The 21788-nt window shown below is 44.0% G+C and overlaps 1 non-coding gene across 1 annotated transcript; it reads right to left on the bottom strand.

The window, feature by feature from the left end:
- Positions 1-3803: 3803 nt before the first annotated feature.
- Positions 3804-3875, bottom strand: TRNAT-CGU (transfer RNA threonine (anticodon CGU)). Its single transcript has one exon. It is a non-coding gene; the product is annotated as a tRNA-Thr (tRNA).
- Between the last annotated feature and the right edge of the window lie 17913 nt (positions 3876-21788).

Below are 21788 nucleotides of genomic sequence, written 5' to 3'. Positions count from 1 at the left end.
CACAGCTACTTGGAAAGCTGAGGCAGGAGGATCGTTTGAACCCAGGAGTTTGAGGCTCCAGTGAGCTATGATTGTGCTACTGCACTCCAGTCTGGGCAACAGAGCAAGAGTGAATCTCTACAAAATAAATAAATGAAAAGTTCTGTTAAACCCTATTCTGCCACTAATTAACTGTGAATAACAGGAAGGTGGGTTGGAAGAGTTTAATTCCTTCTTTCCCAGAAAGCCACGGGCTCCTTATGCAAATCTACCTCTTCCCTCCCTCATGGTCATTTTGCATGCTGGGATCCCTAAACGTCTCTCTAGGCTCTGTCTTACCTGCCTCTCTTTCCTCCCCAACCCCAGCATCAGAGCCCTTCTTATCTTCCCTTTACACGTCCAACAGAGACGAGGGATTGAATCTGCAAAGAACAAAGAGTTGACTTCAAGGTGACTTTCACACATGAAATTCATACAGAAGTTATAGAAATCCAAACATGGCTTTACAGATTCATGAACACAAGTGGTTTAAATGAACACAACACGTCTTGCTTATTCAGAAACATGATCAGCTTCGCCCGTTTCAGTCTAAACAGAACCTGCTTCAAGGATTTAGCTCACTAGTTTCTGATAGTGCAGCATATGCCAAAGTGCTCTTGCAGCTCTGGCACCCCAGATTTCAAGCAGAAGTTACAGTTTTGAGACCTATGTGTCATCTTTCAGGCTTGAAAATAAAAAACAAAACAAAACAGCAAGCACTTCTTCATACACAAATATATATATATCCTTAGTCATTTTGTGCACACTTTTTTGCATAAATGGTATCTACAGTATTGTAAAGTGTGTTTTTCTAATACATTCTCCACCTGATACAGACAGGCTATGGTGGAGATGGATGAGAATGGGCTGTCTCCCTGGGTGATGTCACAGAGAAGGAGTGCTGGTCTACTCTGTGGATGGGGACAGAAAGACAAGGACAGGAAATCTGGGTGGACAATTCCATGCTCTTCAAAGATATTGGCCTACCTGCCCAAGAGCCGTGTTTTTTTGTTTTGTTTTGTTTTTTGAGATGGAGTTTCACTCCTGTCACCCAGGCTGGAGTGCAATGGTGCAATCTTGGCTCACTGCAACTTCTGCCTCCTGGGTTCAAGCGATTCTCCTGCCTCAGCCTCCCGAGTAGCCGGGACTACAAGCACCCACTACCATGCCCGGCTAATTTTTCTATTTTTGGTAGAGACGGGGTTTCACCATGTTGGCCAGGCTGGTCTTGAACTCCTGACCTCAGGTGATCCACCTACCTTAGCCTCCCAAAGTGCTGGGATTACAGGCATGAGCCACCTTACCTGGCCCATACGTGATCTTTTATGGCACCTATTCAAAAAGAAATGAATGGGCCAGGCACAGTGGCTCATGCCTGTAATCCCAGCACTTTGGGAGGCTGAGGCAGGAGGCTGAGGTGGGAGGATCATTTGAGCCCAGGAGTTTGAGACCAGCCTGAGCAACATAAGGAGACACCAATGTCGTTCCCACCCACCCCCCCCCGCCCAAAAAAAAAGCCAGGTGTGGTGCTAGCGCCTGTAGTCCTGGCTACTTGAAAGGCTGAGTTGGGAGGATTGCTTGAGCCCAGGAGTTCGAGGCTGCAGTGAGCTATGACAGCACCATTGCACTCCAGCCTGGGCAATAGAGCGAGACCCTGTCTCCAAAAAAGAAAGTAAAATAAAAAGAAATGAATAGATGCTCCAGTGGAGACAAGAGAACATTCAACATTTATTTGCTTTAATTCTGAATTGTTCTAATTTGCCTGTGTCCCAAAAGGTTATTGTGTTTGGGTAGGGGTTTTGAGGGACGGGGTGATTCTGGAAAAAAATTGCACATGTAATACAAAGAAATCATCTTGAAGAAAACCCAAGCAATGTAGAGCACACGTTTACCTGGTAAGAAGTGAAGGAGCCCTTTCAACAGCTTTCCTAGTCTACTTCCCTCCCAGGGGATGATGCTATTTTGGCGTGTACCCTTCCACCCCTTGTGTACCGCTCCTGGAGACCAGCAGCACCAGCATCACCCCAAGACACTTCTTAGAAATGCAGCGTCTCAGGCCCCCCTCCAGACCTACTGAGTCACAACCTGCTTCTTAGCAAGATTTCCCCAAGTGGAAGTGTAAGAAGCACTGGTATTTTCTATGTTTGTATCATTAACTTACCTATTTATATACATGCCTATGCACAGGCTCCTTCCTGGGTTTAGAATATGGCTGTCGTGGCCGAGTATGGGGGCTCACGCCTGTAAACCCAGCACTTTGTGAAGCCCAGGTGGGTGAATCACTTGAGGTCAGGAGTTTGAGACCAGCCTGGCCAACATGGTGAAGCCCTGTCTCTACTAAAAATACAAAAATTAGCCGGGTGTGGTGGCGCACGCCTGTAATCCCAGCTACTCGGAAGGCTGAGGCAGGAGGATTGCTTGAACCCGGGAGGCGGAGATCTCGGAGTGAGCCAAGATCATGCCACTGCACTCCAGCCTGGGTAACTGAGCCAAACTCGTCTCAAAAAAAAAAAAAAAAAAAAAAAGAAAAAAAGAAAGAAAAGAAAAAGGAAAAAAAGAATATGGCTTTCGTTTGAACAGTGGTCCTCGAGGTGCGGTCCAACATCAGCTTCTCCTGGGAGCTCGTTAGAAATGCAAATGACCTGGGCCCAGCCTTGAGCTGCTGAATGCGGAAGCCCTGGGCTGGGGCCCAGCAATCTGCGTTTAACAAGCCCTCTAGGGGAGGCTGATCCACGCTCACAAGTGTGGAATCCCTGCTGTAGAAGGGGGACACTTACCCCCGGGAGCTCCTGCTCCCTCCCTCTCTCCCTGTCACCTCCCGAGAGCCCGTTCTGGCCTGGCCAGTTCACCGAGGGACGCCCAGAATCCAGTTCCACCAGGCACACACGAGGCGCTCCACGAATGCCTCCTCCAGTTAGGAATCTCAGACCGATACAGCCTTCCCCAAATTCGCTCAAGCTGGTTTTCAGAGTGCACGATGTGGCGGTCCTGGAGGTTGGGGTCATTGCATGACGACTTCAAAGGCATTCCAGCAGCCCTTTGGTGCATCCTTCGTGATGCAAAGAAAACCTGTGCGATCTGACTGGAGCTCCATCTACGTAGGCCGCCTCCACAGCAGCCTCTCCTGGCAGCTGCTTCACAAGCGCCCATTTTACAGAGGGGCAAGCGGAGGCTCAGAGCCGGAGGTTTCAGATTTGCGTGTCAGAATTGCTCCAAGCCTGGACAGGGCTGCTTCTCTTTCGAATGCAATGCCTACAGTGGATTTCCTTTCAAAAATAGCAAGCCAGACAGACACCAGCTGACTCTGGGTGTGGGCTCTGTATCAGGCAACGGCAGGGCTTTTGTTAGAGCGGATAAAATTGGATTTTCCTGTGCAGAAGAATGTGGCTGGGCCCTTAAGCCAAACTCCAGCAGCTGCAGGTCTCCTTGCCCCAAGGGTGTTGGGGCTTCCCTGAGGCCATGATCTGCAGGGGACCCTTTGAGTTTGCGAGCCCCGCCCCACCCCCAGAGCCCTCCATCTTCTCCCAGGGGATGAAGCGCCCCAGGGGTAGCTGTGTGTAGGGAGCCGATCGCCGGGGCCGGCCAAATTTGCGGACCATACTCGCCGAGGCTGGACCACCCAGACTTCCACCTTCTGCGAGGGAAGGATGGGAGCTTGAACCCAAACCCTTGAAGGAAAACAGTTGGCTGGGTCTGCAGTCCAGGGGGAAGGATCTACTCGCAGAGTGCGGCAAGAGTCGACCACTCCTAAAAAGTCTCCACCCTATAGCGGAAGGCTGGATATCAGGCACGGACGGGGTTCGAACCCGTGATCTTCGGTTTACGAGACCGACGCCTTACCACTTGGCCACCGCGCCTGCGTTGCAATGGCGGTCTCGCGAACCTCTATCCTGGCGCCGCTCCCGTGCGCCCGCCCAGCGGGCACGAGCTCGCACCGTCCCCCTCCCTGCTGCGGCCGGCGGGGCGGGGCTTCAACGGGCGCGCGCCGGCGGGCTCGGGGGCTCGGGGACCTGCGGGCGATTCTGTCGCCTGCAGTGGGCTGGAGAACCTCTGGACCCGGGGCGCGGCTGGAGCGGTGTCCCGAGGGTCCCGCAGGTCCCGCAGGTCCCGCGGGCGGGGCACCGGCCTGTATCTCAGAAGTTGGGTTCGAATCCCAGCCCCGCCAGCGATGTAGCGCTTCGGGACGGCTCGACTCGGAGTCTCAGTTTCCCCTCTAGAGTGAGGCACCCAGGAAGCCAAAGAATGGTAGCAGGTTTCCTTATCGGCCCGACTGCGGGCCGTCCACCGCCGCCTTGCAGGGAGCCCACGCCCAGCCAGGGTTGCTGAATGGAGGCGTGAGATTTAGAAAATAAAAGCTTCTGGAAGCTCCCCGCTTTGGCCCGGGCGGAAGGATCGCTTGAGCCCAGGAGATCGGGGCTGCAGTGAGCCGAGATCGCGCCCCTGCACACCAGCCTGGGCGACAGAGGGAGAGCTTGTCTCAAAGAAAAGAAAAAAATAAAAACAAACAAACAAACAAAGCCGAAAGTTTCTTCTTCCCCCAGTTTACCTGTTTAGCCTGGATGTGTCCCTGGTCCCAAGACCAGCAGCAGCACCTGGGATTTTGTGAGAAATGCAACTTCTCTCCCGCCCAGACCTGCTGACTTGCCGGCTAAGTCAGCCCCAAGGCACCTGACAGTTTAATGTGCACGCTCATATTTATAGATTCAAACATGCCCTTTGATTTCCACACAAACGGACTGATTTACTGTTCTCTGCACTTTGAGTTTTCATGAATTAATGTATGATGTGTTAATTCAATGGCTCTTGGTAGGTAATACAGTTTAATCAAAATTAATAGCATTGTTTGAGAAATATAACAATTTCTATTATTCATGAATGTGTTGTGTAATATTAACACCATATAGCAAATCATATATACTAAAGTATATACTATAATTAATGGGATTATTATGCATGGGTGGGTTACCTTAGTCTCTAGTAACTACATGGTTTTCCATTGAGTGGCTGTGCTACAATTGATTTAATCTGTTGCTGGGAGCTGGGCATTAGGTTGACTGGAGGATTTGTTTTGCTCACAGAACATTCTGTTATGTGTGTCTCTGCCTGCTGGTACCAGTGATGCAGTAGGGTATATAGGGGCCTATACTAAGAACGTCCACAGCCTGCCATGCAGGTGTATAGGCAAATAGGAAGCTGAAAAATACCAGAGAGATGCTTTCAATGTCAAAGTTTGGGCAGGTGAGTGGGAAATGCGTAATTTTCCCTCCAGGCATTAGGACTGGAACCCTGAGGCCTTGCACCTGGAGTGCTGTGGCGCTCTAAGTGCAGGTCACCTGGTAGCTCCCCAATTAAAAGAAAGACAGACTTGGAGAACATGTTCAGAAAACGTGCATTACCAAGCATTGCTTCTGAATGGCAGATGATAATACTGGCTCCACTGTCCCCATCCTTTTTTTGGGGGGGAGGGGAGGTGTTTGTTGGGTTGTTGAAGACTTACTGTGCAGAAGTGGCAGAGGCTTATGAAAAGAAATTAGCAAATGAAGGAAAATCACGTGGGGATTGAGTCCAAAACTAACTGGCAGGTGGAATGGAAATTGGATTTTAATGGGTACTTTAAAAATCTTTGTCTTCTGAGGGAAGGGAGGCAGTTGAAAGCCTCAGGTGTCCCAGGCACATGAAAAGGGGCGTATGCACCTTGATGGGCACGTGGGATGCCCTTTGTATCCTCAGGGCCAGGGGGCCCTCTGACCCTATGTGAGGCCTAAAATAGAGCATACAGGTGGCAGGTGTTGGGCTGATAAGCCCACTTATCTGGCAGGTGAAAAGGAGACCTGAGGAGCCCCAGATCACAGATACCTGGAGGGTGGATGTGTCTGTCCTGGCCCTGGCGTCTGCACGAGGTATGTCCTCAACAAGTATTGTCGAAGGTACCAACATGTAAGATTCCCTTCCACATGGTTCCGGGGACTCTCCAACCACTGTACCAACAAATGTCCCAGTGCTGAACTTTCAGTAAGGCTTTTGGTGATCAAGCCAAAACCTTCCATTTCTCGGTCATAAGGAATTGGCCATTGTTCACTCTTACTGAGAAACTTTAAGCAAACATTCCCTGTGCCCTGACAGGGTCTGTGGTCCAGGTGAGGTCCTGTTGTCACACAACTGTGACCCAATCCCAGGCCTCCCAAATGCTAGGGCGAGAAACCAGGGTTGGCTGAATCAGAGGGTGGTTTCAATGGACTAGAAAGGCGGTGTTTTAAGTGAGAAAATGTCAGAATTGATCTGGTGACAAAGCCAAGTGCCATGATGGAATACTTTTGATCTTTTTGTTTCTTCTGTATAATTAAGTTGCCTAGATCTGAATAATTTATAAGCATCCACTTTTCCTTTGTGTTGAAACTTAGGCACTCTTTTCTATTTTAGAAACAAACAAAATATATACATATATATGTCTTTAATCTTTTTTGGCTTTTTCTGGCACCTCTATTTCCCTGTGCCTGTTTGTAAAGTAGAAATTCTTAGGCCGGAGGTGGCTCATGCCTGTAATCCCTAGAACTTTGGGAGGCCCAGTTGGGTAGACTGAGCTCAAGAGTTCAAGACCAGCCTGGGCAACATGGTGAAACCACGTCTCTACTAAAATACAAAAAGTTAGCTGGGTGTGGTGGCGCATGCCTATAGTCCTAGCTTCTCCGGAGGCTGAGGCAGGAGAATCACTTGAACCCAGGAAGCGGAGGTTGCAGTGAGCAGAGATGGAGTGAGACTGTCTCAAAAATTTCTTAACCTGAGCCCATGCACTCAAGCCCAGGAAACGTGTGACTTCCCCAAAAGTATATATAAAGTGCGTATATAGTTTTCCTGGAAGAGGGATGTCACAATTTATCGGGGTTTTTGTTTTTGTTTTGAGACAGTCTCACTCTGTCACCTAGGCTGGAGTGCAGTGGTGCAATCTCAGCTCGCTGCAACCTCCGCCTCCCGGGTTCAAGTGATTCTCCTGCCTCAGTCTCCTGAGTAGCTGAGATTACAGGTGCGTGCCACCACGCCTGGCTAATTTTTGTATTTTTAGTAGAGACGGGGTTACACCATGTTAGGCCAGTCTTGAGCTCCTGACCTCGTGATCCACCTGACTCAGCCTCCCAATGTGCTGGGATTACAGGCATAAGCCACCGCGCCCAGCCGTTATTAGATTTTCAAAAAGACCTCCTGAGGGTCTTAGAAGGCTGAATGCCTTTTTACTTCCTCTCTCCCTTCCTGATGGTGCCTGATTAACCTAAGCCCCACCGAGATACAGTATCTATCTAAAGTGGTTTAGCTACAGCTGTGGGTGTCTGAAAAATTGTTGCTGAACAATTCAATGGCAATGTCTCCAAGACACTTTCTGGCTCCAGGGAGGACCTGGGCTTCCCCCAGCTCCTCCATCCTGGCTCACCTTGTGTGCCTGGTGCCTGCTGCCCTCCACAGAGTGAGGGTGGGCAACAGAGAGGCTCTTCCTGGCCTGTGAGGGGCTGGCACCTGCGTTATCTCAGTAAGCCTTGGTGATGGCTGGGTGGCACCTGCAGATTTCATGAAAATGCAGGCTGATTCAGTTAGTCTGGGCTGGGTCCACGGAGCTGCCTTTCTAAGTTCCCAGTTAATGCTGCTGCAGCTGGTCCAGGGCCTCACTTTGGGAAGCACTGCTTTAAAGTATTCCTGGAGAAATTCATTTGCTTGAGGAAGAGAAAAAACCCTCAGGCTTGGATATTTAGGTCATCTGAGGTCATGACAGTGGGCTTTTTACTAACATCCTAAATAAAGATTTTACCTGAAGAAAGCACACTTAGCTACTCACAGTATCCCAGCTCCTTGAGGCAGGGGCCCTGTGTTGCCAGGGATGGGCAGGGTTCTTTTTGTTTTTTAAAGAGACAAGGTCTTGCTGTGTCACTCAGGCTGGAGTGCAATGGCATGATCATAGCTCGCTGCAGCCTCTAACTCCTGGGCTCAAGTGATTCTCCTGATTCAGCCCTTGGCTCAGCTGGTCCTCCTGCCTCAGCCTCCTGAGTAGTTGGGACTATAGGCACATGCCACCATGCCTACCGGGCTAATTTTTAATTTTTATTTATTTTTCAAGACGTTCTGTCACCCAGGCTGAAGTGCAGTGGTATGATCTTGGCTCACTTGCAAACTCTGCCTCCCAGGTTCAAGGATTCTCCTGCCTCAGCCTCCCGGGTAGCTGGGATTACAGGCATGTGCCACCATGTGGGCCCGGCTAATTTTTGTATTTCTAATAGAGATGCTGTTTCACCATGTTGACCACGCTGGTCTTGAACTCCTGATCTCAAGTGATCCGCCCACCTCAGCCTCCCAAAGTGCTGGGATTACAGGCCTGAGCCACCTCGCCTGGCCCTAATTTTAAAATTCTTTTGTAGATATCGGGGGTGGGGGGGGGGGTCTTGCTATGTTGCCTGGGCTGGTCTTGAACTCCTGGGCTCAAGTGATCCTCCTGCCTTGGTCTCCCAAAGTGCTAGGATTACAGGTGTGAGCCACCGTGCTGGGCCTCAGCACCATTTGTTGAAATGATTACCCTCTCCCCATTGAATTGCCTGGGTACCTTGGTTAAAATTCAATGAACTGTGTCTGTGTGGTCTATTTTTGGTCTTTTTATTCTGTTCTGTTGATCCATATGTCCATCTTTATGGCAATTACCACCAGTCTTGATTATTGTATATTTATAGTGGGTACAGAATCAAGGATTGTAAATCCTTCCACTTTGTTTTTCTTTGACAAAATTGTTTTGCCTATAATACATCCTTTGCATTTCCATATAATTCCTGGAATCGGCTCATCAGTTTCTATAAAATGCCTTCTGGGATTTTGATTGGGAACGCGTTGAATCTACAGATGAATTTGGGGGAAATGGATGACTTAACCGTATGGAATCTTCCTATCCATGAATATTTCATTTCCCCATTGTTTGATGCTGATGCCTGTGAGTCTTTAATTCTGAATTCATTTCTTTGGAATTTAATTATGTGAGTTTCCTGTGATTTTTTTTTCAGTGGAGGAGTAGTTGGAATGATTATGGGAACTGTATTCACCTCCTTTTAACAGTCTGTCCAAGTGAAAATCCCTGCCACACGTGGGAATTGTGTCAGCACTGGCAGAATGCAGCAAGATGTGTGGTCTGTGTAACCAAAAATCTTCTGGCTTGAAAAGAGAGGTGATGATGATTATTTCAACACCCTTAACAAATAATGGCAACCACACACAAAATGTTATAGGGATGAAAAGTAGATTTTTTTCCTGCACAGAAATTACAGTTGTACAGGATGCCCTGGTATCACCTCCTCAAATCAATCTTTGAACCTCTCTAACCTTGGAAAGTATCTGTTTAAATTGGTTCGTTCCAGAGCCAGAACAAGATCAAGTTGGCAGCTATGAATAATAAAAAGTTTTGTTCTTTTTTCCCTTTCCTTTTTTTCCCCCCAGATAAGCTCTAAAAAGGTCAACCAGATTATCTGATCTACAACATTAGCATGCAGAGTAGACAATGGGTCGATCTATATAAGAAGCAGTAGACAGTGAAAGAACAAAATTGCTATTTCTCTTATCATTCTGCCTGCAGGAGCAGAGGGCCCCCACCCTCCCAGCTCTAAGTTCCCTCCTTCCTCCTCCTCTTTTTCAAGGTTGACCACTGTTAGGAGTTTACTTGGAATCATTACATATCTTTTCCTTTGCTTTCGTGTTGATATCTATTTATCCATAGGAAATAAAGACTTTTGGGGAGGATTTTTCTCCCCACAAATGGTATCATATTGTACACTTTTTTTTTTTTTTTTGAGACAGAGCCTTGCTCTGTCGCCCAGGCTGGAGTGCAGTGGTGAGATCTTGGCTAACTGCAACCTCCGTCTCCTGGGTTCAAGTGATTCTCCCTGCCTCAGCCTCCTGAATAGCTGGGATTACAGGCATGCGCCACCATGCCTGGCTAATTTTTATGTTTTTAGTAGAGGCGGGGTTTCGCTATGTAGGGCAGGCTGGTCTCAAACTCCTGACCTTAGGTGATCTACCCTCCTGCTTGGATTACAGGAGTGAGCCATGGTGCCCGGCCATATACATTTTTTAATGTACATATTTTGGATTCTACAGACCACTGGAGCTTTATTTAGCCATATTTCCTGTGGCTCTAGCTCATTCCTTATTTGCCCCATTCTAATCTACTAGGTGACTGCACCACAGTTTTTATAATTCCCCGCTGGTTGCTGTAGCTCACTCCTGTAGTACCAGCACTTTAGGAGGCTGAAGTGGGCTGATCACCTGAGGTCAGGAGTTTGAGACCAGCCTGTCCAACACGGTGAAACCCTGTCTCTGTACTCAAAATACAAAATTAGCTGGGTGTGGTGGCACGTGCCTGTAATCCCAGCTGTTTAGGAGGCTGAGGCAGGAGAATCGCCTACACCTGGGAGGTGGAGGTTGTGGTGAGCCAGGATCACGCCACTGCACTCCAGCCTGGGTGACAAGAGTAAAACTCCATCTCAAATAAAAATAATAATTATTATTATTCCCCTATTGCTGGCCACCTAGGTTGTTTCCGATTTTTCTTCATTACAGCTTCTCTTGCATTGTTGCACTTGTCCCTCATGCACACGTGTAGAGCTCTTGGCCATGGATATAAGGTCCATTACTTTCCTAAGATGACCTCTCTGTGTTGTATTTTACCAGCCTTATCTACTAAAAATATCTGCTTACTGGTGAGTGAGCTGGCCATGGGTCCCACTGGACTCCAGGAGTGATGTTTGCTTTTGCTCAAGTCTCTCTCATTTTTAGCTTTGTGTGGAGTTAGTTGAGAGGAGGTAGAAATAATCAGCCTCACCCTATGTGTAACAGCGTGGCCACCGTTTACCCAGCTGCTTGAGATGCGTGTTATGGGTTGGAGTGTACTGGTATCAAACCAAATTCCTTTGGTTCTTTTTAGTGTTATGAGCTTGTAAGACATAATATGTAAATGTCCAAAATTAGTTCCTTCACATATGTTGCTACTTTCTATAAAGTAGTAGGAGAATCTCACATGATGAATGATAGATGGTATGCATTTTTCAAAATAGGAAATAATCATTTATTTCCCTTTATGTTTATTCATATTATACATTTCAAAAACTCAGACCTTTACTCACATTATCCAGGAAGCGATTTTGTTAGTGACCTTTTCCTAGACCTTGTATTTTAAGATCCCTGGTACATAAATGACACAATCTTCTGGATTGCATTTTTTTTTAGAGACGAAGTCTCACTGTGTCACCCAGGCTGGAGTGCAGTGGTGCAAGCTTGGCTCACTGCAATCTCCATTTCCCAGGTTCAAGCAATTCTCCTGCCTCAGCCTCCAGCTGGGGATTACAGGCGCGCACCACCAGGCCCAGCTAATTTTTGTATTTTTAGTAGAGACAGCGTTTTACCATGTTGGCCAGGCTGGTCTCCCACTCCTGACCTTAAGTGGTTTGCCCACCTCAGCTTCCCAGAGTGCTGGGATTATAGGTGTGAGCCACTGTGCCTGGCCTGGTGCAATTTTTTAAACCAGTACAGTGTTTTTGTGAACTTATGCTTACTCTTGGGCCACCTTCCAGATACACACTCAAGCAGTATATATGTGGTTAAGGATGGGATCTATGTTATGAAGTTTAAAGTGACTATTTAAAAATGTCATCTCCTGTCATCAGACACCAATTATCATCTCCTCAGCTTTTGGTGTGGGAGGTGATTATTCCCAGTGCTGTTCTTGGCAACTTGAAAAGATAAATGGGTGGAAGGAAATGAGAGCAAAGCGTGATGAATTTACTTACTGAGCCAAACATACCTTTTGTGTTTTTCTCTTGCAGCTTTGCTTTAGTGCTGTAAAACTGTAAATGTTCATGTAACACTCAGGTGTAAAAGTGTCAAACATGAAATGTGACCTTTATGTTCTTCCTTTTTCCATTATGGACACATTAGAATTTCTTGATGGAAACGTGAATAACATTTTTTCGGAAACATCTCATTGTTCTTTTTCATGGTACTTAAAATGCTGTCATTCTTGCGACACTTTCTGTCTTTGTAGCTGTTTGTTGGATGCTAGTTTATTGCCCTGGAAGTCTAAATGGGTTTTCTCTGGTGTTTACCTCTGCGTATTTCCCATTTGTTATGGTATATTAGTATCATTTAATCCTCTGCTATCTTTAAAAATAGGTGGGGCACAGTGTCTCACACCTGTAATCCCAGCACTTTGGGAGGCCAAGGCAGGAGGATCGCTTGAGCCCAGGAGTTTGAGACCAGCCTAGGCAACATGGTGAAAACTTGTCTTTACAAAAATACACAAATTAGCTGGGTGTGGTGGTATGCGCCTGTAGTCCCAGCTACTCGGGAGGCTGAGGTGGGAGGATCACTTGAGCCCAGGAGGCTGAGGCTGCAGTGAGCCATGATGGTGCCACCGCACTCCAGACTGGGTGACAGAGAGAGACCCTGTCTCAAAAAAATGGAAAAAAAAAAAAAAAAAAACAACCTCAAGGGAAAATACTTAGAGAAAGTACAAATACTGTAGCCAGACCTCATCCTATCTCAAATAAAAGGTACTATTTCCATCCAGGTAGAAGAACCTATAGAAATCTAGGTGGTCTCTTTTTTTTTTTTTTTCCTTCAAATTGAGCTTTTTGCATTGTTTCTTCATGTCCTTTTGTCATCCTTCCCTCCCACCCCTAACAACTGCCATTCTGCTTTCTGTCACCATATGTTAGTTTGCACTAACAAACTAATTTTGATTTTTTTTGGGACGGAGTCTTGCTCTGTCACCCAGGCTGGAATACAGTGGCAAGATCTCAGCTTGCTGCAAGATCTCAGCTTGCTGCAACCTCTGCCTCCTGGGTTCAAGTGATTCTCCTGCCTCAGCCTCCTGAGCAGCTGGGATTACAGGGGCCCCACTAATTTTTATATTTTTAGTACAGATGGGATTTTGCCATGTTAGCCAGGGTGGTCTTAAACTCCTGACCTCAAGTAATCCACCTGCCTCGGCCTCCCAAGGTGCTGAGGTTACGGGCATGAGCCACCATGCCAGGCTAATTTTTGTATTTTTAGTAGAGATGGGGTTTCACCATGTTGGTCAGGCTTTCTCAAACTCCTGACCTCAGGTGATCTGCCCACCTTGCCCTCTGAAAGTGCTGGGATTACAGGCATGAGCCACCGTACTTGGCCCACATCCTGGAATTGTATGTAAATGGAATCAAACAGTATGTGCTCTTTTTTCCTGGCTTCTTTCCCTCGGCATAACTGAGACTTACCTGTATTGTACATTATTGTGTACCAAGAATTCATTCTTTGTTGTTGTTGAGTGGTATGGACATTTGAGTTGTTTCTGGTTTTTGGCTATTACAAACAAAACTACTGTGCACATTTGTGTATAAACCTTTGAACAGACATATGTGTTCATTGCTTTTAGATACATACACAGGAGTAGAATCCATGGGTCATATGTTTATCTTTTTAAGAAACTGACAAACTGTTTCCCCAAGTGGCTGCACCATTTTACATTTCCACCAACAGTGGAGGAGAGTTCAGTTCCCCCATATCCTCGCCAACACTTGGTGTGGTCAGTCTTTTTACTTTTAGTCATTCTAATAGGCGTGTAATGGTATTGCATTGTGATTTTAATTTGCATTTCTCTATTTTTTTTGAGACGGAGTCTCACTCTGTTGCACAGGCTGGAGTGCAGTGGCATGATCTCAGTTCACTGCAACCTCTGCCTCCTGGGTTGAAGTGTTTCTCTTGCCTCAGTCTCCTGAGAAGCTGGGATTACAGGTGCCCACTGGCGCCCCCGGCTAATTTTTGTATTTTTAGTAGAGAGTGGGTTTCACCATGTTGGCTAGGCTGGTCTTGAACTCCTTAACTCAGGTGATCTGCCCACCTAGGCCTCCCAAAGTGCTGGGATTACAGGTGTGAGCCACTGTGCCTGGCCAATTTGTGTTTCTCTAGTACTAAGATGTTGAGCATTTTTTCATGTGTTTATTTGGCATTCATTTGTTGTCTTTGGTGAAGTTTCTGTTCCATGCATTTTTTATTGGGATTTTAAATTATTAAAATGTGGAATTTTGTTTTTTGTTTTTAAGGTTAGCCAAGTGAAGCAGTGAGAATGGAGAAGGAACAAAGAAATGTATAACTGGTTGTGATCAATTGGTTGTAAATTGCACTCAGACCAGTGAGATTCTTGATATATTCTGAATATAAATCCTTTATCAGATATGATTTCCAAGTATTTTGTCCCAGTCTGTGGCTCTTTTTAATCTTTTAACAGTGTCCTTTAAGGAGCAAAAGTTTTAAATTTTGATTAAATCAAATTATTAAGTTTTTCTTTTATGGATCATTCTTTTTTTGTTATAGCTAAGAAATCTCTAACTCAAAGTCACAAATGTTTTTCCTCTACAAATTTTATAGTTTTAGATTTTAGGTCTATGACTCACTCAGAGTAAATTTTGTATATGATGAGTTATGGATTGAAGTCCACCTTTTTGGATATAGACATCCATTTGTTTCAGTATCTTTTGTTGAATAGACCATACTTCCTCCACTGAATTGCCTTTGCACCTTTGTTGAAAATAAGTTGTCCATATATGCCTGGGTCTCTTTCTTGACTCCATTTTGTCCTATTGATCTATTTGTCTATCTTTACTGTCTTAATGTAGCTTGTCTTTTTTTTTTTTTTTTTTCCTGAGACGGAGTTTTGCTGTGTTGGCTAGGCTAGAGTGCAGTGGTGTGATCTCGGCTCACTGCAACCTCCACCTCCTGGCTTCAAGCAGTTCTCCTGCCTCAGCCTCCCAAGTAGCTGGGATTAGAAGCGTGTGCCACCATGCCCGGCTGTTTTGTATTTTTAGTAGAGATGGGGTTTCACCATGTTGACCAGGCTGGTTTTGAACTCCTGACCTCAAGTGATCCTCCTGCCTCAGCCTCCCAAAGTGCTGGGATTACAGGCATGAGCCACCGTGCCTGGCCGATGTAGCTTAAGTCTTGAAATGAGGTAGCATTAGTCTTCCAACTCTTTGTTCCTCCTTTTTTTTTTGTCTTTTATTTTTTTTGAGTCTCACTGTCGCCAGGCTGGAGTGCAGTAGTGTGATCTTGGCTCACTGCAGTCTCCGCCTCCCGGGTTCAAGGGATTCTCCTGCCTCAGCCTCCAGAGTAGCTGGGATTACAGCTGTGCATCACCACACCCAGCTAATTGTTTTGTATTTTTAGTAGAGACAGGGTTTCGCCATGTTGGCCAGGATGGTCTCGATCTCCTGACCTCATGATCTGCCCGCCTTGGCCTCTCAAAAGTGTTGGGATTACAGATGTGAGCCATGGCGCCTGGCCTGTTCCTCTTTTTGACTATTCTATTTATTATTTTCATATGAATTTTAGTATCTGGTGACAATTTCTACAAAAAACCTGTTGGCATTTCGATTGCAACTGCGTTAAATCTGTAGATCAATTTGGGGAGAATTGACATATTGGCAATATTGAGTTTTCCAATGCCTGGACATTATATATCTCTTTATTTACTTAGGTTTTCAATTTCTCTGTAAAGTGTTTTGTAGTTTTTAGTATACAGACCTTTCATATCTTTTGTCAGATCTATCCCATATATTTCATATTTTTGATGCTATTATAAATGGCACTATTTAAAAAATCTCAATTCCTGATTAATTGCTAGTAGATAAAAATACAATTGACTTTTGTATATTGATCTAATATTCTGCAAATGTCTTTCTGTCTCTCCACTCAAGGGACTCAAATTACTGATAGAACACACTACAGCCTACTCTGTCACCATATGTCTCTCACCAGAGACATATTTTTTCTGTAATGTATCGTTTTCCATTATTCTCAGTCAGTGCATTTTTCATCTCCAGACATTGCAGTTTTCATCTGACATTCAATGTATTAAAAAACTCCTGTTTTTGTTTCTACTTAACTTTTTGATCATATGGAATTCAGTTACAATGGTTTTAATGTCCTTGTCTGCAAACTGACATTTCTGTCAGTTTTTTTTTTTCTAAACAACTTCTGCCTTTAATAATTCTTTTTAAAAACAACTTCCTGGTTGGTTATAATTAATTAATTAATCTTATTAAATATGTCATATTTTTTGCTTGTATTTGTTAGATGGATCTGGAGCAGAGATTAGTCTATAATCCTCAATGCTGGGGAAGGATTTTCTTGAATACTTCTAATGTCCCTTGCATTATGAGTTTTTCAGCTTGGCTGGTGGCAACAGGCACTATTCCCAGCACTGTATGAGTACTGGGAGCTGTTACCTGTAATTTTGGGGGTTGTTCTTTCCCAGGCCATGTGTAGTGTGTTTACACCCATATACCTGTCAGTGCTCTGCTGAATACTAAAAGAGACCATCTGTAGATTTCCAGAGTTTTCTCAATGTAGCTCTCTTCTCTAGTATTATGTGCTACAAACTCAAGCTGTCTTGGCCTCCTGGATTCATTGCCCTGGCTGCCAACTTAGGAATCCACTGGCTCTACCTGACTTCCCTGGGCAACAGTAGAGTTCACCTTGTTTCCTGTCCCTTAGGGATAACTCTTTTGTTATTTGATATCTAGCATTTTCCAAAGGGTTTCATATATTTTGTCCATCTTGGTGGTTTCAGGTAGGAAGTCAAGTCTGGCCCCTGTTACTCCATTTTGCTTGAAAGCAGAAGTCTTCTGTGTCATTGTTTGGAGGTACTAAGTTTTAGAGTGCTTTATTATGCATCAGTAAATAACCAGAAGACTAGATTTGAGGGCACAAAAAAATCACTCTCACAATAAATGTGCTTAAAATAAATGGATGTTTACTAAGAAAATTGGATTTCTTTTGAGATGGTAGTCTCACTTTGTCTCCCAGGCTGGAGTGCAGTGGTGTAATCTTGGCTCACTGCAGCCTCCACCTCCCTGGTTCAAGTGATTCTCCTGCCTCAGCCTCCCGAGTAGTTGGGATTACAGGTGGGCATCACCACGCCTGGCTAATTTTTGTATTTTTAGTAGAGACGAGATTTCACCATGTTGGCCAGGCTGATCTCAAACTCTTGATCTCAAGTGATCCACCTGCCTTGGCTTCCCAAAGGGCTGGGATTACAGGTGTGAGAGCCACTGTGCCCAGCCTACTTAGCATAATGTTTTAAAGGTTCATCCTTGTTGTAGCATGAGTCAGTTCATTTTTCTTTTTTTTTTGCCAAATAATCCATTATATGAATATACCACATTTTATCCATTCATGAGTTGATGGACATCTGGGTTGTTTCTACTTTTTGGCTATTATGAATAATGGTGTGGTAAACATTCAGGTACAAGTTTTTGTGTGGACATATGTTTTTCATTCTCTTGGGTTGTATGCCTGGGAGTGGAATTGCTGGGTTATATGGCAACTCTATTTTTAAACTTTTTTGAAGAACTGCTAAATTGTTTTCCAAAACAGTCACACTATTTCACACTACCACCAGCAGTGTATATGGGTTTGTTTCTCCACATCCTTGTTGATGCTTGTTATTATCTACCTTTTTAGATTATAGCCATCCTAGCATCTGTCAAGTGGTATCTCGTGGTTTTGATTTGTATTTGTCTGAGGTCAAGCATCTTTTCATGCACGTATTGGCCATTTGTATCTCTTCTTTGGAGAAGTGACTTCAGATTCTTTACCCATTTAAAAATTGTTTATCTTTTTATTATTGAGTTGTAATAGTCTTTTATACATATTTCAAATACAAGTCTTTTATCAGATACATGATTTGCACAATTTTTCTCTTATTTTGTGGGTTGTATTGAATTTTCTGGGCAGTATTATTTGGAGCACAGTTTTTAGCCTTGGTGATATCTAACTAGTCTATTTTTTCTTTTATTGCTTATGCTTTTGTTGTCATATTTAAGAAGGTTTTGCCTAACCCAAGGTAACACAGATTTTCTGTTGTCTTCTACAAGTTTTATTGTTTTACTTCTTTTAGTTTGATCTATTTTAAATTTTTATATGGTATGAGGTAGGGAGTCCAAATTCATTCTTTTGCATGTGGATATCCAGTTGTCTCAGCACTGTTTGTTGAAAAGACAGTTCCTTCCCCCATTGAATTATTTTGGCTTTTTTCGTGTGTGTGAAAAATCAGTTGACCATAATATGAGAATTTATTTCTGTACTCTTAGTGCTATCCTATTGATCTTTATGTCTATTCTTATGCCAGTACTACACTTTGAATATTGTAGCTTTGCTGTAAGTTTTTAAATTGAGATGTGTGGGTCCTCCAACTTTGTTCTTCTTTTTTCAAGATTTTGGATATTCCAGGTCCCTTGAATTTCATATGAATTTTAGGATTAGCTTGTCCATTCTAGCAAAAACCCAGCTAAGATTTTGATAGGGAGTATGTCCAATCCGTAGATCAGTTTTGGGGAATATTAACATGTTAACAATATTAAGTCTTCAGATCCATGAACATGGATGTCTTTCCATTTATTTGTCTTTGAGAAATATTTTCAGAGTATAAGTTTTCAGAGTATGTCCTTTTTTTTTTTTTTTGAGATGGAGTCTTGCTCTGTTGCCCAGGCTGGAGTGCAGTGGTACAATCTCGGCTCACTGCAAACTCTGCCTCCCAGGTTCACGCCATTCTCCTGCCTCAGCCTCCCGAGTAGCTGGGACTACAGGCGCCCGCCACCACGCCCAGCTATTTTTTTGTATTTTTAATAGACATGGGGTTTCACCGTGTTAGCCAGGATGGTCTCGATCTTCTGACCTCGTGATCTGCCCGCCTTGGCCTCCCAAAGTGCTGGGATTACAGGCGTGAGCCACTGTGCCTGGCCCAGAGTATGTCTTATACTTCTTTTGTTAAATTTATTCCTAAGTATTGCTTGTGATGCTATTATAAATGGCATTGTTTTCTTAATTTCATCTGTGGTTTATTCATTGCTACTGTACAGAAATGCAATTGAGTTTTGTATCCTGTGACCTTGATGAATTCATTTTATTAGTTCTAATCGATTTTTAGGAAATTCTTTAGGATTCTCTACATGCAAGATAATGCCCTCTACAAATAGAGATTGTTTTATTTCTTCCTTTCCAATCTGGATGCCTTTTATTTCTTTTCCTTGTATAATTGTCCTGGGTAGAAACTCTAGTACAATGTTGAACAGAAGTTCTAAGAGTGGACATCCGTTTTTTCCTGAGCACTGGAGACAAGCATTCAGTCTTTCACCACTAAGTATAATGATAGTTGTGGGTTTTGTGTAAATGACCTTTATAACGTGACAAAGTTCCTTTCTATTTCTAGTTCATTGCATTTTTATTGTGAAGGGGTGTTGAATTTTGTCAAGTGCTTTTTCTGTGTGTATTGGGATGATCATGTAGTTTTTGTACTTTATTCTATGGATAGGGTGTTTCGCATTAATGGATTTTCAGAGGTTAAACCAACTTTGCATTCCACGAATAAACCCCACTTGGTCATGCTATATAACAGTTTTTGCATATTACTGGATTTGATTTGCCAGTATTTTATTTAGGACTTTAGTTTCTATATACATCAGAAATATTGTTCTTACTAATCTTTTTTACCATAAAATATTTCCAACTCACAAAAAATAGGGATAGTTAAAATCAGCTAGTTAACAATTAGTATTTTGCTATATTGGCTATAGAATTAATAAATATTAGAAAGTTAAAGCCTCCTTTCAGATGTTCCCCAATCTAGTTTTTTCTTTCCAGAAATATTCTGAATCTTGAAACTGACCTGAGTCCTTACCACCCATGTTTTTATACTTTATAAAACACACAGCCTTGTTTTAAAATGTTACTTGAATTATGCAGGCTTTATTCTGCACTTTTTTCCCCCTCAGCATTTTGTTTCAAGATTCTTTTACATTGGCACATTAGATTTAGTTCATTCCTGTAAATTGCAGTGTTTAATGGTTCTCTAATTGAAAGGCATAGGAGTTGCTTGCAATTTTTGCTTTGTAAATGCTTTAGTGTTCATTCTTATACGTGATTTCCTGTGTACGTCTGTGTTTCTCAAGGATGTGTACAAAAAATTGATTTGCTGGATCAGAGTTTGTGTGTCTTCAACCTTGCTAGGTATTTAAAAATCTTATCACTCTTGAGCTTTGGTATGTGTTCAAATGGTTACAGAAGCCCCAGCAAGATAGTTAGTGTTTAATAACAAGTCATTTTGCATGGCCCAGTCAGTAGAGTTCACTTAAAACACTCCAGTCTTGGACTCCATGTTCTGGCTGGATTTAATCTAGTAAAAAGCCATACATTGGATGCCATTAAACATTTGTGAGCAGGTACTTTAGAAAATGTGAGAGATTGAGGAGGTCTAATCAAGACAGTTAGTGGAACCTCATGATAGACATGAATTAAGCTGTACTCAATTGTATTCACAAAGTATCTGGACAAAGGCAGAGAGTTGTATATAGAGTCTACAGGAATGGTGCTATGGTTTGAATGTTTGTGTCTCTAAAATTCATGTTGAAACTTAATCCCCATGCAATGTATTAGAAGTTTGGACCTTTAGGAGGTGATTAAGTGATGAGGGCTCTGCTCTCGTGAATGGGATTTAGTGCCCTTAAAAAAGGCAGCCTGTTTGTGTGTGTTGTGTGTGTGTGTTTTGGCCTTTCTGTCCCTTCCTCTTCGTGAGTATGCAGCAAAAAGGCACCATCTTCCAAGCAGAGACCTGGACCTCACCAGATGCTGAATCTGCTGGAACCTTGATGTTGGATCTTCCAGTCTCTAGAACTGTGAACACTATGTTTCAGCTGTTTGTAAATTGTCCAGTCTATTTTATTATAGCTCCCTGAACAGACTAAGACAGATGGTTTGGGTTCTGGGGTTTCAGAAGCTTGGTCTCAAATCTGTGCTGTTTCCTTTGTGATTTCAGGCAAGTCATTTGCCTTCCTTTTTTTTTTTTTTTTTTGAGATGGAGTTTCACTCTTGTTGCCCAGGCTGGATTGCAATGGCGTGATCTCGGCTCACTGCAACCTCCACCTCCTAGGTTCAAGGGATTTTCCTGCCTCAGCCTACCAAGTAGCTGGGACTACAGGCATGCACCACCATGCCCGGCTAGTTTTTGTGTGTGTGTGTTTAGTAGAGATGGAGTTTCACCATGTTGGTCAGTCTAGTCTTGAACTACTGACCTCAGGTGACCCACCCGCCTTGGCCTCCCAAAGTGCTGGGATTACAGGTGTAAGCCACTGCACCCGGCCTCAAAGGTCTTTATTTGAATCTTGGATGGGAAACACTTTAATTCTTAACAATTAACCTGACTAAAAGCCCTTTTTCACCATTAATCAAACTTCAGCTTTGGCTTGGACAGTATTAGCATTGAAATAATTTGGGGTTTGGATGCTTCTGACAAGTCTTTTGTACGTCCAATGGCAAGCAGGAGGACGCTGCAGAGTGAGCACCCACAGGGCCATCATTCACAGATTTCCCCGTGGAATGATCTGTGACGCAATCGCATCCAACGAAAGGGCACAGAAAATGTTGATGAGCACCCTTGTTTCTCATCTCATCACACAACATAGGTTTAATTTAATTACCCTGTCATGCATATTAACAGAAAAGACAGGACATCAATATGAGATTTCTTTCTGAAAGTTAAATTAGAAGTAATACTTGGCCAGGTGCAGTGGCTCACACCTGTGATCCCTGTGCTTTGAGAGGCTGAGGCGGGTGGATCACCTGAGGTCAGGAGTTCGAGACCAGCCTGGCTAACATGGTGAAACCCCAAAGCTACTAAAAAAATATAAAAATTGGCCAGGCATGGTGGCACGTGCCTGTAGTCC

The sequence above is a fragment of the Pan paniscus genome, chromosome 18 (assembly GCF_029289425.2).
Source record: "Pan paniscus chromosome 18, NHGRI_mPanPan1-v2.0_pri, whole genome shotgun sequence".
In the NCBI taxonomy this organism is placed as follows: Eukaryota; Metazoa; Chordata; class Mammalia; order Primates; family Hominidae; genus Pan; species Pan paniscus.
This window is presented reverse-complemented; position numbering and strand designations above follow the sequence as displayed.